Raw genomic sequence first — 17,772 nt, forward strand, 5'->3', positions numbered from 1 at the left:
TGATGGCTCCGGATGTATTGAAAATATTGTGAGGAGTGGCGTTTATAAGAAGTTATTGAAGTGAAACATATGGATGATTTATAACTCAAGGTAGGTATGGCCGTGATATATATTTGACCTGAGCTTTTCAGGGGTTCAGTACAGGTTAAAGAGGAGAAAGAAAAAATCTTGTTTGTTATTATTTGATCGTAAAGGGTTTGGTTAAAGTATAGGGTTATAAAGTGAATTTGGAGATATTTTTAAATTAAGCTTGGTGATGGTGAATTGGGCTGGGTTTTAATGTTTAAAAAAAAGTTTGTAATTAGAAAAGTTAAAAAATTGAAGAGATATTTTGATTGGCAATGAGTGATAAGGGTTCTTGAGATTAATTTGGAGGGTAATTCCTGTTATATTGATTCATTACAGTGCGGTAGCATATGTAACATATGTGAATCATATTGGTCCCTGAGGAAGCCCCTCGTGTGAGGAGTGAAACGAAGAGATCTTTTGATCTACTTTTGTCGGACATCAGGAATTAAACATCTTAGTTGAAGAAACTCATGGCAATATATGAGATTTACATTGTTGATTGTTTGTATAGAAAGTATATATGTGTAATATATTTGTAGTAACAGACTGCATTTTGTATGTGATATCTCAACGAACATATTTTTTAATGTGTTGGTATGAATGTGTGAGTGTGTTAGCTCAGCTTTTATTGTCTATATAGGTTGCTGGTGGATTCAAATAAATTTTGCATGTTTAATATATTTAATTTGGCTCTCTGAATTTGTGTAATTTTATGACAAGATTATAGAGAGTTGTATTTAATATACCCTTTGTGTAATTTTATGCCAAGGAGTAGCAGCAGCTGTCTAGGCCTTCTGCTTTTTGCCTGTGGACATTCTTGACAAGAGAATGTCCCTCATTTCTCCTCCCTAGTTGTCACACAGAAGCTGACATTCTGTTAAAACTGTCAGCAAAAAGACATCATATTTGATTTACAGTGTAAGCTACAAATAGTTGGGTACAGATAGCCATTCAGTCATAATACAAGTGAGGAGGCCGAAGATCAAGTCTTGTGTGATGGTGACTCTAACTTCCCCTTAACACCACACAAGCTCTACATGTATGCAATATACTGTGATGGGCAGCTTGCTACTATCCATCTTACATATAGGCCCATGTAGGCAGGAATTAGCTAAGAGTAGGCAGTGTGAAGAAGGCAACAGTAGACAATACTGAAGGTCCCCAGTAATAAATTTCTTCTTTACCACTTATTGAGCATTTTGTTGTATGGCCTAGCCCATATGGTCTTTCCTGTTAGATATGTGGCTACTTGGAATGGGCAAGGGCATTCTAGCATGCAAGGTCATGTGGCAAGCAAACCTTGTACCTAGTGAACCCTTTACACAACAAACACACAATGAAAGGTGCCAACCAGGAAGTGTATTTTTAAACCAGTGCCAACTTTATTATAGAAGACATGTAAGCCATTGTTTGAAATCAAGTCAAAGTCTTAGGTTATCACAATCTGCAAGGACAAGATAGCAAATAACACAAAACTAGGGATGTGAATCGTTTTAGGACGATTAAAATTATCGTCCGATAATTTTAATATCGTCTTAAACCGTTATGGAACACAATACAATACAGATTCTAACGATTTATCGTTATAAATCGTTAGAATCGTGAGCCGGCACATTAAAACCCCCTAAAACCCACCCCCGACCCTTTAAATTAAATCCCCCACCCTCCCGAACCCCCCCCCAAATAACTTAAATAACCTGCGGGTCCAGCGGCGGTCCGGAACGGCAGCGGTCCGGAACGGGCTCCTGCTCCTGCATCTTGTCGTCTTCAGCCGGTGCCATTTTCCAAAATGGCGCCGAAAAATGGCGGCGGCCATAGACGAAAAAGATTGGACGGCAGGAGGTCCTTCCGGACCCCCGCTGGACTTTTGGCAAGTCTCGTGGGGGTCAGGAGGCCCCCCACAAGCTGGCCAAAAGTTTCTGGAGGTCCAGCGGGGGTCAGGGAGCGATTTCCCGCCGCGAATCGTTTTCGTACGGAAAATGGCGCCGGCAGGAGATCGACTGCAGGAGGTCGTTCAGGGAGGCGCCGGAACCCTCGCTGAACGACCTCCTGCAGTCGATCTCCTGCCGGCGCCATTTTCCGTACGAAAACGATTCGCGGCGGGAAATCGCTCCCTGACCCCCGCTGGACCTCCAGGAACTTTTGGCCAGCTTGTGGGGGGCCTCCTGACCCCCACGAGACTTGCCAAAAGTCCAGCGGGGGTCCGGAAGGACCTCCTACCGTCCAATCTTTTTCGTCTATGGCCGCCGCCATTTTCGGCGCCATTTTGGAAAATGGCGCCGGCTGAAGACGACAAGATGCAGGAGCAGGAGCCCATTCCGGACCGCTGCCGTTCCGGACCGCCGCTGGACCCGCAGGTTATTTAAGTTATTTGGGGGGGGGGTTCGGGAGGGTGGGGGATTTAATTTAAAGGGTCGGGGGTGGGTTTTAGGGGGTTTTAGTGTGCCAGTTTTTCGATTTTTTGATTTTTCGATTTTTAACGATTTTTAACGATTTTTCACGATATTTTACCCCCCCAAACGGCAACAATACGATTCCCTCCCCCTCCCAGCCGAAATCGATCGTTAAGACGATCGAGGACACGATTCACATCCCTACACAAAACTTTGTAAATCATATGCACTGCAATCCTGTGTAGACCTGTACTTACATTATTTGAAATGGATTAAGGCTTAGCATCTTATCCTTTTGGCACAATCATGATGAAAACACAGATCATAGGAAGCAGAAGTGGCTCCCCCAATAGCTACATTACAGCTCTAATGTTGTAGTTGATAGCAGCCTTCCTATGTGATGGCTAGGAAAAGGCCCCAGACAGTCCATGTTGAAAGAATGCACTCAAGGGGACAGCCAAAGAGCCAAGGCAGCAGAGTTCAAGTGAAGGCAGCAGGACCAGGACTAAAGAGTGCAGCATGGAGGCAGAATCCCTAGGAATAGACACAGCAGCATGGAGGCAGCAGCAGCATGAGCTGAAATGAGATGAGACACCAGCATTCGGAGCAGGAGATGAGACAAGATGAGAAGTGGCAGCAGCTGGACCTTGAATGGAGGCTGCATTAAGGAGGATGGAATATGGGCAGAGCATTGAAAAGGGCTTTAGAATTAGGCCCCTGGACAACAGTGGCTGACAATAGTCCATCCCTTCTGCATGCTGGCACAGGAACTCTGTAATGAGGATGGGTCCAGCAGGCTTCCTCCATCTAGCCAGCACAGGAACTCTATAGTGATGACAGGCTAAAGAGGCTTCTTCTATCTAGTCAGCATAGGAACTCTGAAAAGGGCCCCTCCCAGGATTGTTGATATAACTCTTCTTATTTGGCATTCAATACCACAACATGTAGTTCTTTATCGCCCTTTGCCACTTCATGGCTTGGACTTGGGGGGCATCTCTTTTGGGGGTCTACCCTTCAGGCATCTGTCAGCCCAGGGACTGCTGTGGGGTGTGGACTTCAGTGATACTGGGGAAGACTCAGATGGCTGCTCGTGCATCCTTTGCAGGATCTACGTCAGCATGTTCATTATTTACACTTTCAGATAATAGAAGGACTAGGGGCACTCCATGAAGTTAGCACGAATCACATTTAAGACTAATCAGAGAAAATTATTCTTCATTCAATTTGATGCCAGAGGATGTGGTTAGTGCGGTTAGTGTAGCTGGGTTTAAAAAAGATTTGAATAAATTCTTGGAGGAATAGTCCATTAACTGCTATTAATCGAGTTGACTTAGGGAATGGCCTCTGCTATTACTGGCATCAGTAGCATGGGATCTTCTTAGTGTTTGGGTACTTGCCAAGTTCTTGTGGCCTGGTTTGGCCTCTGTTGGAAACAGGATGCTGGGCTTGATGAACCCTTAGTCTGACCCAGCATGGCCATTTCTTATATTCTTATGTTCTTATGCTATTGTCTGCTGCAGCCAGCATTGTAACATTCTGCATGTTTGCAGCAATCTGATCTTGCAGGATCTTGTTCTGCCTGTTGGCAGTCCTCCTGAGGCACACTATCTCTGCCCGTATGTGTCAGAGGGGTACCCCATGCTTCCTTTCCAGCTAGTCTAGCTGCTCTTCCATGGACTCTTCTGTTGGTGGTTTTGGGCCTGGTGGCAGTGCTGTGATGGTGGTGTGGAGTGCAGGAATTTGGACCTCTAAATGTGGCATGATGGAGTTTCTGGGCTGCTCCTGCCGAATGTGTGGTGCTTCAGACTGGAGCTGTGATGTGCTGGCTCAAGGTTGTGATGATTCTATAGGCTCCCACTGAAGGTTCTGTTCCTCCATAAAGCCAGAGAGGTTGAGGGACAGATTGAGTGGGCTGGATAAACCCAGGGGTTGCAGTATCTGCAATGGCTCCTGAGCCTGTTGCTGCTGCTGCTGCTGCTCCTCCTCCTCCTCCTCCTCCTCACTCACCTGGGTCTGGGCATCCATCAGGAAGGACCAATGGCAGCAAGTGTCTTTTTTTTATTTGGCATCAGAGGTGCACATTGCTTCTTAGCATTGTGAGCATCCTATGCCTATCTCTACTCCTGTCCCTGTCCCAACTCCTACTCCTCCTTCCCCTAGCACTCCTGCCCTTGTCCTTCTGCATCTTCTCCTCCATCCTCCCCCACTTTTCCTCTCGCCTCTCCTCTCCTCTTTCCCCCATGCCTCTCATGCTCCATCCTCCTCACTCCTCTTCACCACAAACACCATTCATCCACCAAAACTCCACTCCTTCTCACTCCTTCACACTTCTCCACTTCTCTTCACTCCACCTCACTCTTCCACACTCCTTTACCACCACTACTTTCCTCCTCACTCCTCAACCACCACTCCTTTACACCAAAAGGCAGACAGACAAATTGGACTGTCAAACAAAATCTTTCACTCCAACAAAGAAGACAAAAAACCAAGGTATAGGGAAACAGATGCCAACAGAAAACAAGACAATTCACTCAGTAATCATTATAAAGAACCTCCAACTAGCCACCAACAACACCTACCTACCTACCTCCTCTTTCCAAACTCCTGACACACTCTCAAAGAGGCAGCTGCAGGAAGCCGGAATATATAAACTGAAAAAATAATGCACACCGCACAAATTTATGCTAGTTGTGTAGCATGACATGCCACGCTCTGTCAAAATGTGCCATGCACTGATGCAATGTGCTATGCACTGATACAATGCACCTTATGCTGACACAACACCATGTGAATTATTTACCTATACGTTGTGACAGGCTGCAAATTAGCATAGCTATACCTTCTTTTTTTATTGTGGGTGCTATTTCAGCTATATTTATAGCAATTTGATAAATCTAGATCTAATTTTGAGTTCATATGCAGTACCTCATGGTAGTGCACACTAACACACATTTGTACACATTAAATCAAAACTAGTGTGCATTAAAAATGAAATGGAAAAACCACCTCATATCTCTAGTGTTTAAAAGATTTGATATGTATTTATATGATTCTCACATTTTTCTGGGGTTTATTCAATCAAATTAAATTCATATGTTAGTACTGTACACTAGAGGCAGGATAATAATTTTTTTTGTTCCTTATTCTTCTAAAATGCATACACATATGTAAGTTAATTTTATAAACAACAAAAAAAAATACAAATTAAATGCTTTCTTTGAGCAGAGAAGAATTTTTATAGAAAAAAAGAAGATGATACGAGTTACTGATATTTACAGTTACTGAACCTGGACAGTTTAAAAAAACTGTAAAATCAGAATCTTCTTCCCAATTAAAAATTGACTGTAAGCTTCTTTATTTGAAAAACAAAAAAAAATGATTAGTAGCATGACATGTGACCTATTGATCAAAAAATATGAGTTTTCTAGTACAAAAATAACATGACCATGCAATGAATTATGCAAGTGAATGGTTCAGACTTAAAATATTTAATTTGACATCTTGGTTTTTTTAAATCATCATTCCTGAAATACAGTCCAAGGTAGCAAAGAACAAATATTAATACCAATTGCAAAACAATATAGATCAAAAGAGCATAATCAAAATCAATAAAACCAGCAAACTAAGGGCCTCATTTTCTAAAGTATTGCAGGCGTGCAATACTTTAGAAGATGAGGAGCGGGGGGCCAAAACGGGGGGAGGGCCTGTGCTAGCCGGCAGCGATCGCACTGTCGCGGTGCGATCGCTGCCGGTTTCGCACCCAATAGCGCCACCATAGGAGGTGTAGCTATTGGGAGCAAAAGCTGCCGTGAAAAGGCACTTACCGTTTCGTTGTCCATGGTGTCGGCACAGAGTCGGCCTCAGTGGCGCCCCGACTCCTCCTCTTCCGGGGCCGACTCCACCCCCATCCTGGTATCGCACGCGATAAGGGACTTTTCTCATGAAAAAGGTCCCTTATCGCGTGCGAGCGGCATGGAAAATGAGGCCCTAAGTAATCATAGACAAAGAAATTGTTCCAAGTCATAATTGTTAACACATATTAATCAGAAATAATTATAGCCAGTAAAATTATACATATAATCCATTCTAAAATCTAATACAACAAATAACAGCACTACAAATAAATTAAACTGAATATATATAGAATAAAATAACCCAAGTAAAAGCAAAAAATGGGCAATTAAATGTGATTTATCAGATCAAATAAACTATTTAGATGAGTTAAAATGTCCAGTTTTTAATTAGAGCCAAAAAGACAGATATTTCATTTCACAGTCGATAATCTTCAAATATGAGTTCTATTCTACTCTATTTTTTAAATTTATATTCTGTCTTTTTTTCCAAAAAACTCAAAATGACACACAGTTATAATAATTATAAAATGTAAAACATTTCAAGAAATCATAAAAAATGAAAATCTAAAATACAAAATGCAATTAATAAAAACTGTTCAAAAAATACTTAAATCATAGAGAAACATGGAAACGAGATGGCAGAAAAAGACCTTTGGCTAATGTAGTCTGCCCATCCAGGCTACAAATTTAGCTGAAATTCAGATACAGTTTGTTTCTCTGCTAGAGATTTGTATTAATTTTAAATGAATTTAAAAAATACAACAAATAAGGGCAATTTATTTCAATGAGGAACCCCCCAAAACAAATTGAGGGCACCCTAAATGAAACTAACCTTATTCATTGCATTTGTTTAAAAGGAATTAATCAGGCCTAGGTCTAGGGCCAAAGTCGTGGCCTCACCAAGAGCATTGGCTGAGGCCCAAAGCAGGGGCTGTGGCCTACGCCTGAGCACAATGCCGGTGCCTCAGCCGATGCCTAGGCTTGAAGCCGGGCCCTTACGTAGGGCATAGATCAAGCCCAGAGCAGGGGCTATAGCCTAGACCTGAGTGTGTTGCAAGGGTCTCATCCTAGGCCCAGGCAAATGCCAGGGCCTCGGCCGAGAACTGAGTCCCACGATCAATCACTTAATCTGTTAGGTATCCGAAGACCAAGCCAGGTTCTGATGCCTGGACCTTGGTCCAGGCCAAGGCCTAATACAGGTGTCTAGCCCAGAGGCTGGGTCCCAATGTCTGGGCCTCAGCCTAGGCTGGAGCCCAGACCCAAGCCCACTGGTGTGCCCGGCCCAGAGCTGGGTCCCAACACCTGGATCTTGGCCTAGGGCAGGTCCTGGGCCCAGGCTCAATGTCACAACCTGCACAAAGGCCAGGACCCAGGTCTGATGAAGGGGCCTGACCTGGCCTGGAGGCTGAGTCCCGATACCTGGGCCTCAGCCTAGAGTCAGACCCAGGCCTAGAACCCAGACCTCACAGTTCTATTAGAAAAATTCTCTTCTTTCTTCTTTAAACTAATTAACTCCTGCACATTCATCCCAGCAGGTGATGCCATTTTGATGTACGGCATTGTACAGCATTGCCATATATCAAAATGGTACCATCTGCTGTTGTGAATGTGCTGGAATTAATTAACTCCAGCTTAGTCCTAGCACAGAGCGTCAGTTTAAAGAAGAAAGTTGAAAGGTAAGCATTCCATCGATGGAGCTGCAAAGTCTTCCCTCTGATCCTGGGCCTGAACCTAGGCCAAGGCCCAGGCATCAGGACCCAGCCTCCAGACCAGGCCCCAGTGTGAGGCCTGGATCTTCTCCAAAGCTCTGCATCAATTAATTTAAAAGTTGCCTATGTAGAACCATGTCATAGGCCTTACTGAAGTTCAAGTGCACAATAGTAGGCAGTTAGATGGATATTTGCACATTATTTATTGTACTCATGTATTGTCTATGTTTATATTGTTATTTATGATTTTATGAATGTTTTTTGTCAGACCGCTTAGAAATTTTGATTTGCGGTATAGAAGTTTTTAAAAAAAATAAAATAAAATAAAATAGTACATCTAGAGCTCTCCCTTGTTCTAACTTTTTGATCAGCCAGTCAAAGAAATTGAATAGATTTGGCTGACAAGATTTACCTCTGCTAAAACATTGCTGCCTTGGATCTTACAATCCACTGAATTTCAGAAACTGTACTATCCTCTGTTCTAGCAGTGATTCCATTACTTTGCTCACCAGAGAAGTCAGACTAACTGTTCTTTAGTTCCTAGCCTACATTTTATTTCCACTTTTATGAATAGGAATCACATCTGTCCATTCCCAGTCTTCTGGAACTACTCCTAACCGTAAAGAAGCATTGTAAAGGTCAGCCAGCAGAGCCGGCAGAACTTCTCTAAGTTTGATTAGCACCCTTGGATGTGTCCCATCTGGCCCAATTACTCTATCTACTTTATGACTACTTAGCTCCTTATGTACATTCTTTTCAGAAAATTGATGGAGGTTTACCTTACTTCCAATCTAATTTGTGTTCATTTTATGTGGTCCTTCTTCTGGCTCTTCCATAGTGAATAGTGAACAGAAATATTGGTTAAGCAATTTTGCTGTTTTCTCATCATCTTTTATATATTCCTTCACCTCTGAGTCTCACAATGCTACTTTTCTACTTCCTTCTATTACTAATACATCTAAAAATATTCATGTTCCTCATATTGTCATATTTGATAGTTTTTCCTCCTTTTGAATTTATGCATTTTTGATGACGTTTCCAGCTTCTCTTAGCTTTTTCCAGAGTGCTAGATGTAGTGTACTTGGATTTCAGTAAAGGCTTTGACCTGGTTCCACATAGGCAACTTGTAAACAAACTGAGTGTCCTTGGTATGGAACCTAGATTGACTGACTGGGTTAGAAACTGGTTGAGTGGAAGGTGACACAAAAGTTAGTGGTAAATGAAATGCATTCTGAGTAGGGGGGCATTACTAGAGATGTGTCTCAGGGATTGGTCTAGGAAATGGTCTTTTCAACATTTTTGTGAGTGACACTGCAGAAGAATCGATGTGAAAGGTTTGTATTTTTGCCTATGATACAAAAGTCAGCAAAAATATAGACAGCCAGGAAGGTGTGGAAAACCTGCATATTACACCATATATATGTTCCATTCCCTCTTTCCAGATTAACTCACAGTGCCTCCTCTCTATCTCATAACCCTTGCAATTCTTTTTCTTTAATATAATTTTTTATATATAGTGCCATTCTGTTACAGTCCCGGTCACTAAGCTAGTGACCGGGCACCTACCTCTTTCTGCCGCGCCGGGATTCGCACTGCAAGACGCCAGATTCGGGGCCTTCCAGGCCGCATGGCAGCGGCGTCTCCACGAGGGAGACGCCGCCGAAGACTCCTCCCCTCGACGGGGGAACACGCGCGCGCGGGGGCCAGCGTTTTCAGCTGTCAGCACCCGGATGTGCTGACACGTCTCCAGTGACGTCAGACGCCGGCCGGGGGATTTAAACAAGGCACTTGCGTTTCCAAAGTGCCTTGCAATGAGGTTCCTTCTTTGAAGATCTAGTTGCCGTCTTGCCTGCCCGGTTCCTGTTCCCTGCTGCCTGTCTTTGGATTCTGCCTGCCTGATTTCGACCCCTGCCTGGTTCCTGGATTTCTGCTTGCCTTGCGGTTCTGCTTCTGCCTGACTTCTGCCTGCCTTGACCCCGGTACGTGACTCCGACTCCTGCTTGCCTGCTGCCCGCCTTGACCCCGGTCCGTGACTCCGACTCCTGCTTGCCTGCCGCCTGCCTTGACCTCGGTCCGTGACTACGTCTTCTGCCTGCCAGCCGCCTGCCTCGACTCCGGTTCGTTCTCCACTCCTGGGTTTCTTCGTCCCCGCCTAAGTCCCAGCGGTCCGGGTCCCTACGGGCTCCTCCTGGGGGGACCTCGGACTTCCAGGGTGAAGACTCCTAAGTCCTAGCAACCCGGGCTCCCACAGCTCCTCTGGAGGGGTCACGGGTTTCCAGGTGAAGTTCCGTCTGCCCAGTGGGATTTCTGCCTCCCGACTGTTCCCTCGGGTCAGTCGGCCTAAGGATCCACTTCCGGAGTTGGTCCGTCATAACACATTCCACTTCCCTTCCTTCCTACCTGGGTTTTCCTGAATAGATTGTAGCCCAGTATAGCCCAACCTAGTATCCCTGCAGTTTTTAAGCTCCTTCTTACACAAAGGGATAGAAAACAACAATAAGCATTATTTTATATAATGCAGGGCTAATTCCCTTAATGCTCTAAATCTAAAAGTAAAATTTTAAATAGGAGTATGCAGTGGAAAAGTTTTCATTTTGGTTCATTCATTTGCTTTGTAGGATGCCTCCATTTGGTTCATTAATTTCAAACAAAAAATGGTTTCTTTGCTTTCTTTATGTATTTGTTTACCTTTAAAGTCTATAAGGTAAGCATTATAGCCTATTTTTGTTCCAAAATTGGGGTTTTCTCATGAATTCTAATAAAACTAGTGGGAAAAATCATCAGAAGGGTAAAGGCATGCCAACATATCAAGACTATATTAACAAAGCAGCAAAAGTAGCCAAATAGCCTTAGGCACCATAAAGGGGCAAAGAGATACTAGCAGTGTCAAGAGTTGTCCAAATAATTGTTAGAGGAGGAAAGAGAGGGAAGAATACTCAAAGGCTTCAAAAAAGGGCATCAACAACAGTGTCATGAACCTTCAAAGGCAGCACCAAGAGTGGCATCAATATCCTAAGGCACTGTGAAGGTGAAAAAGTTCCACGGACCAGTAAAGGGACACATCAGAATAAAGAGTGGTATTAACACACCAAAGCACCATGAGAGGTGCAAAGCAGCTCCCCTCCTCCCCAGTAGCAAAATCACTCCAAGGTGTAGCTTGGATATGGTAGCAAGGCAGAGTAGCAGAAAGATTCTAGAAGTGTAAATTTTGGGTGTGGAAGAAAGGCTGAGTGTCAGGAAAAACCCTCAAGATGTAGCATGAGGGTTATAGCAACAAGGCAGAGTGGAATGGGAGATGTTTGTCTTCCTGTTGAAATACTTCCCACTTGTCTGATTTAGTACAAGAGCATGATATGTTATCTGTATCACTTTTATGACTTAAATTTTTATTGCATCCCCTACTTGAAATTGATCATGCTGCTGGTGTAGGTTTGGGTTTCTTGTGAAAATGTCTTTCCTGTCAATTTGTGAGGTTTGCTTTATTAAGAAAGCTTTTTCCATATTCTATAGTTGAATACAGTCTCTTCCCTTCATTCATTTTCTGGTATTGTATTATCTCTTTCTCCTGCTGAAATCTTTCCCACATTCAGAACATGTAAAAGATCTCTCCTGTGCATCTTTTCTCTTGTGCCTACATTTCTTCTTTCTGACTGTGGGTTTCTGGGCACAACACATACAAGTATAACCAAGAAAGAAAAAGTGTAGGAGTACTAGGCTTGGATTCTAGAGATGTATAAAAAATCAGTATGGTAGAGAATAAAAAAAGAAGTAGATTGGGAGGACAAACTTGTATTTTTATCTCTTTTTCAATTATTTTTTTCTGGTGACAAAATAGCTTAGCATAACTAAGAAAGAAACAGGGTTGGAGAACTAGGCTGGGATTATAGAAGTGGTACAAGAAAACATAGTACCAGAAAAAAGTGGGAGAAAAACCTTGGATTTTTTTTTCTTTTTTCAATTATTTTTCCAGGGATAAAATATTCCAATATAAGCCACAAATGTAAAAAAACAGAGTGGGAGAACAGGACTGAGATCCAAATAGCAAACAAGATGAAGGTATCAAAACTGCCATGCTGGTATATAATGGGTATAGCAGGGAGGCATTTTAAGAGCATGACCCACAAGATGGTATATCATGAGCAAGGTAGATAAGAAGAGAAGTAGCAACAAGATAGTATATCTGGGGCATGGAAGGTAGGCTTGTGGCAGCAAGACCCATAAGGTGGTACATTTGGAGAATGACAAGGAGCAGAGTAGTGGTATGACCTCTAAGGTGGTATATAAGGGCAGAACAGATACTCAGAAAAGTACCAGCAAGACCCCTAAGGTAGTACATCTGGGGCATGGCAGGGAGTCAAAGTTCTGGTAAGACCCCTAAGGTAGTACATGTAGGACCTGGCAGGTAAGAAAAGAAGTAGAAGAAAGACTCTTAAGGTGGCATATAAGGGGCATAGTAGGGAGGTAGAGCAATGAAGCAAGATCCCTAAGGTGGTGCATAAGGAGCATGCCAGGCAGGTAATCAGGGCGGAAACAATAACACTTCTAAAGTAGTATATCAAGGACATGGCAGGTAGATGGATCAGAAGCAGAAAGACCTCTGAGGTGGCATGGCAGGTAGGCAGATCTGCAGCAACCAGACTCCAGTGGTAGTGTAAAGGGATTCTCAGGCAGCCAGAGTGGTAGCAGTCAGATGGCATGGTAGCAACAAATAAGATAAGATGGTAGCAACATGGTAGCAACAAATAAGGTAACATGGTAGCAACAAAACCATTGTGCTGGTATAAGGGGATTAGAAGGCAGGCAGAATGGGGCAGATTTTAAAAAAGTACGCCGGATTTTTAAAAATACATGCGTAGCCGCGCGTATCTTTTAAAATCTGGGGTCGGCACACGCAAGTCTGTGCAAACCGGCAGGCTGCACGTGACGAGCTGCGCAGCCTGCCTCCGTTCCCTCCGAGGCCGCTCATTTTAGCAAGACCCGGGACTTACGCGCATCCCAGGGCTTTGCGCGCGCTCCGGCGACCTATGCAAAATAGGCGCGCCAGCGCGCGAGTGCCCTGCGTGCTTAAATCCGGGAGGATTTACGCGCGCAGGGCTTTTAAACTCTACTCCAATGTTAGCGGTAAGACTCCTATAGTGGAATAAGGGGCATGGCAGATAGACTGGTGGCAGTAAGATCTCTGAGGTGGTATAAGGGGCATGGCAGGTAGACGGTTCAGTGGTGGTGTAAGAGGATTGGCAGGCAGGCAGAGCGGAGGCAAATAGATCCCTGCACACCTATCTCTGTTTCCCAAGAAAGATTGTGAAGGGTATCTGCTGCTCCATTAACCTCTACAGCATCATATAGATGGAATTCCATGGGTACCAGACAATCCAAGGGAATTGTGCAGAGAAATTAAAGATCCACACTTTAATCAAATAGTTATAATAGTTATTTACTTGGTACGGCAACTCCACAGTTTACATAAGGCACATCATCATATTCCAACAAGTCCCCCGACACGGAACCCGTGTTTTGCCGTGAGGCTGCGTCGGGAGGGACAGCGGTAAATTTAACAAATCTGCAAAGAATGAAAATAAAGAGAAGTGTGGAAACAAACATATGAATGGGAGACCTCTCACACTAGAAAAGTTTAAACATACCTGGAATTTTCTGCATAAAGAGTTACTGGGAGTGCACCGGTAAGGTGAAACAGAGATCCCTTTAACGCTGAGAAATTTGGGTACCAACATCTTGAATGAAATGATTATAAGGCATCCCGAATCCTTATTGCTTTTCATGGAGAAGTTCCACTACCTTCACTCTTCCTCTTCTTTTTTTTTATTTTTAAATAATTCTCTTTATTGAATTTCAGACTTAACAAATTAAGAAAACTTGACTTTGAAAAAATGATAAAAAAAAACAAAGAGATAATACAAAGACAGGAAATGACAAAAATAATTAAAAACCTTCACTGTTAATCCATCATTAATTAGACCGCACAGGGGGAGATTTAAACAGGAAAAAAAACAAGTGATATCCACTTTTAACAAGGCTGATTATTTTATGCCAGAGATTCATTAATAACTCTTGGTACAGTATCACTGGGAGGAGTCCTGTTGGATAAAAACCTTCCAACTGATCTGAATTAAAAAATATATATCTTTCACACCATCCAATTCCACAATACATTTACAAGGAAAACATAACAGGAAAATAGTACCTAGAGCTAGTTGTTGGGTTATTTGGGAAGGGGGTTGCAAGAAACAACTTTCTTTGTTCCCTTTTCCTAGAAATATCAGGGAACACAGCAATATTCTGGACTAAACAGAGAACTCTTTAAATGAAAAACGGTTTCAATGTTCAATGCATATCTGGCTCAAATGCAAATTTAACCAAAAGAGTTGCTCTATCTGTAAGTTTAGTTTGAGATTGTTCTAAAAATCCAATGAGGTAGATTTTAAAAAGGTGCGCGCAGGCGTACAGGTGCATGCACTAACTGGCGCATGCACATGTACACCCGATTTTATAACTTGCGCGCACAGGTGCGTCCTGGGGCTTCACGTGCATCGCTGGGTCTTTTTAAAATAGGCCCAGTGAGCGTAAGGCCATTTACGTGCGTAACCCTTTTAAAATCTGGCCCAATGAGATCAAAACTGACTAGAAACACATTTGGTCCAGAGAAGCATCTGAAGAGAAAGCAACAGCATGATTAGGCAAATAAAATGTTTTTGAAATTGGTGAACAGGCTCCTTGGGGAACTTCAATAATTCTACATAAAATGTGTGCAACATGTCCATAGGGGAAATGAGAGGGCACTTAAGAAAATTGACATTATCCATATCCTCAATCTTGTGATGTAAAATGTGGTTGCTTTAATTAAGGCTACCTCACAACCATGTAACCTCTCACATGATTTTGTAACCTCCTCAATTTCCTTTTTCTGCTCCTCAGTCATTTGTGAGTGCACATTAATTTGTAAAGGCAGATCGCATAAAAAAACACAATTTTTTATCATTCTTTGTAGAAATTGATTTTCCAATCGCATGACAGCTGTCCAAAGAGTCTCAAGGGTAATGACTGCTCAATTAATTCACTGAATTTCTGAGAATTTTTTTTTTAATTTGATGTTTTAATTAGGTGAATTTATGTTTTGTTTTTATTCGTTGTTTTACATGTTTGATATTAATCGTGTGTTCACAATTATGCATGTTCTTTTGTGAGCCATAGAAATACAAATAACATAACACAACCTAACATAACATAACAAATCCTTAATGTCACTTACAGTTCCCAACTATAGGATTATCCCCATCAATAAGAAAGACATTAATGGGAAAATTCCTCATAATAAACCCACTCCCATCCCCTGCAGAGACCTTGGGACCCAGTTGAGGAGAAGATTGGCTATCAGGACTCATAGAAACAATCATTTCACTGAGGACAGACGGAGAAACACTTCCAAGTCCAGAAAGTCCTGACACATTACTGTTATGGGAAGTTTAAATATGGAAAGGGCTGGGCACCTGTCCTATTGTGTGATCAATGTAAAGATCATGTGCCCTATGGTCGAAGCCCACTTGGAGAGCAGGACAGCAAAGCTATGTATACCTACCATGGCAGTATAAATACACCCTGGCACTTTGCACATTCTGGCACAAATTGAAAGACTCTAGGATATCATAGATAAATTGTTTTGTTACTGATTTATATATAGAGATATGTTATTATTTCATGTACATGCAATTCAGTTTCCCATGCCATATGATATGCAAACTAGTGCTTTCTAAATGCCCACAGTTTTCTCCCTCTTACCACTCGTGAAGTGAGGTGTCTTGTATCATAGCCAACTTAAGATTCACAACTTCTCTGGATGCTTTTCCAAAAGCTACACTCCACCTCTGCATGGTATGGTCTCTTTCCTTCTGGTAATATCTGCATTGGGCCTGGTTGTGTGCCCACGTTCTGGTCACATCTGCATTGGGGCTGGTAGTGTGCCAAAGTTCTGGTCACATCCATATTGGGGCTGGTTGTGTGCAAAGGTTCTGGTCACATCTGCTTTGGTGGTGATTCTTTGCCAAAGTTTTTGTCTCAGTCTCAGTTTTTACAGAGCATTTCACATGCAACATTGCATATATCTCATTTCATTGGCTGGACCTGATTTTGATAATTTGTCCATCCTCAGATACCAGATATCAGGATGTTCAGGTCAGAATATCCAGATCACAGTGGTCCTTGCATCACATGCTATTTGCTCCCTCTCATGTGGTAGAGGGGTGGTAAAGGGACTGGATATGATGCTTTTCGTGATTGGTTTTTTACTTGTATAGGATTCTAGGGGTGTGCATTCGGATTGACCGCATTAGTAAAACGCAACTCATATTTTTTTTTTACTTAAAAAATTGATTCGACATAAACGATCGGATTTCCCACATATCGAACATAGATATGTTCGATATGTGGGAAATCGCGATTGTTGAGCCAAAATAAAAATATAAACCCCCTCACCCTCCTTAATCCCCCCCCCCCCCCGACTTACCACAACTCCCTGGTGATGGAGCGAGGAGTGAGGACGCCATTTCTGCAATCCTTGGCGAGAAGCATGTGACGTCGGCGGCACGTCGAGTGACGCCGGCGTCACGTGATTCCCGGCTCGTTCGCGCCGGATGGCTCGTTCGGCCCAAAAAGAACTTTTGGCCAGCTTGGGGGGGTCAGGAGGCCCCCCCAAGCTGGCCAAAAGTTCTTTTTGGGCCGAACGAGCCGTCCGGCGCAAACGAGCCGGGAATCACGTGACGCCGTGTCACTCGACGTGCCACCGACGTCACATGCTTCTCGCCAAGGATTGCAGAAATGGCGTCCTCACTCCTCGCTCCATCACCAGGGAGTTGTGGTAAGTCTGGGGGGGGGATTAAGGAGGGTGAGGGGGTTTACATTTTTTTTTTGCACATATGTACATATACCCAACTCATTGGATTTTTTTTATGTCCATATTGGCCGCAAGTGGGACCCCCTTTCGGACATAAAAAATATGAACATAAAATTTTGCTCTGCACATCCCTATAGGATTCTGCTCCACCTTCTGTTGTACATTCATAGAATGCTTTCTTAGCCACAGTGTATGATATGTGCAGTTTCAACTGCTCAATATTTGGCAATGCTGTAGCTCCAGGCTCATTTTCAATTATGTCTTATTGTAGACCGAGATGGTCAAACTATGGAGATGGATTTTTCCAAACATTATCAGTCTGCTGGCAACCACTAAAGTCCACAAAGTTTGTGTTTACCTGTCAGTGAAAGATCCAAACTACTCTGTAGCTGAAAAACTGTCTTTATATCTCAGCTTTGAATTTTAAATGTCCATTTTGTGCACCTGAGAAGTTCATTGTAGAAACTTAGGCCTAGATTCATCAAAATGCTATGTTTATCATGCGAATAACACATGCGATAAACAAAAGGGGCGTGTTTATTCAAAAGGGCAGCCTGCTGCATCGCACATTTATATATTGCATGCAACACTGCATTAGCATATGCAGCATTGCATTATTGCATGCAGCAGTGCATAATCATGGTGCGCAGTCTATCATCGTGGTGCGAGGTGCGTCATTGCGCAGCACATTATTTTTTCCCCAGTTAAATACTGACTTACTGCACCTCCTTCTTTGAGGGTGTATCGGGCATTGGAATGACAGGTGAGAAGGTTAGTGTTGTTAGGGGAGTTTGGGAGGAGTTCTTTGTGAAAGCTGATTGAGTTGTGCTGTTTTCTGTAGT

The sequence above is a fragment of the Rhinatrema bivittatum genome, chromosome 2 (assembly GCF_901001135.1).
Source record: "Rhinatrema bivittatum chromosome 2, aRhiBiv1.1, whole genome shotgun sequence".
In the NCBI taxonomy this organism is placed as follows: Eukaryota; Metazoa; Chordata; class Amphibia; order Gymnophiona; family Rhinatrematidae; genus Rhinatrema; species Rhinatrema bivittatum.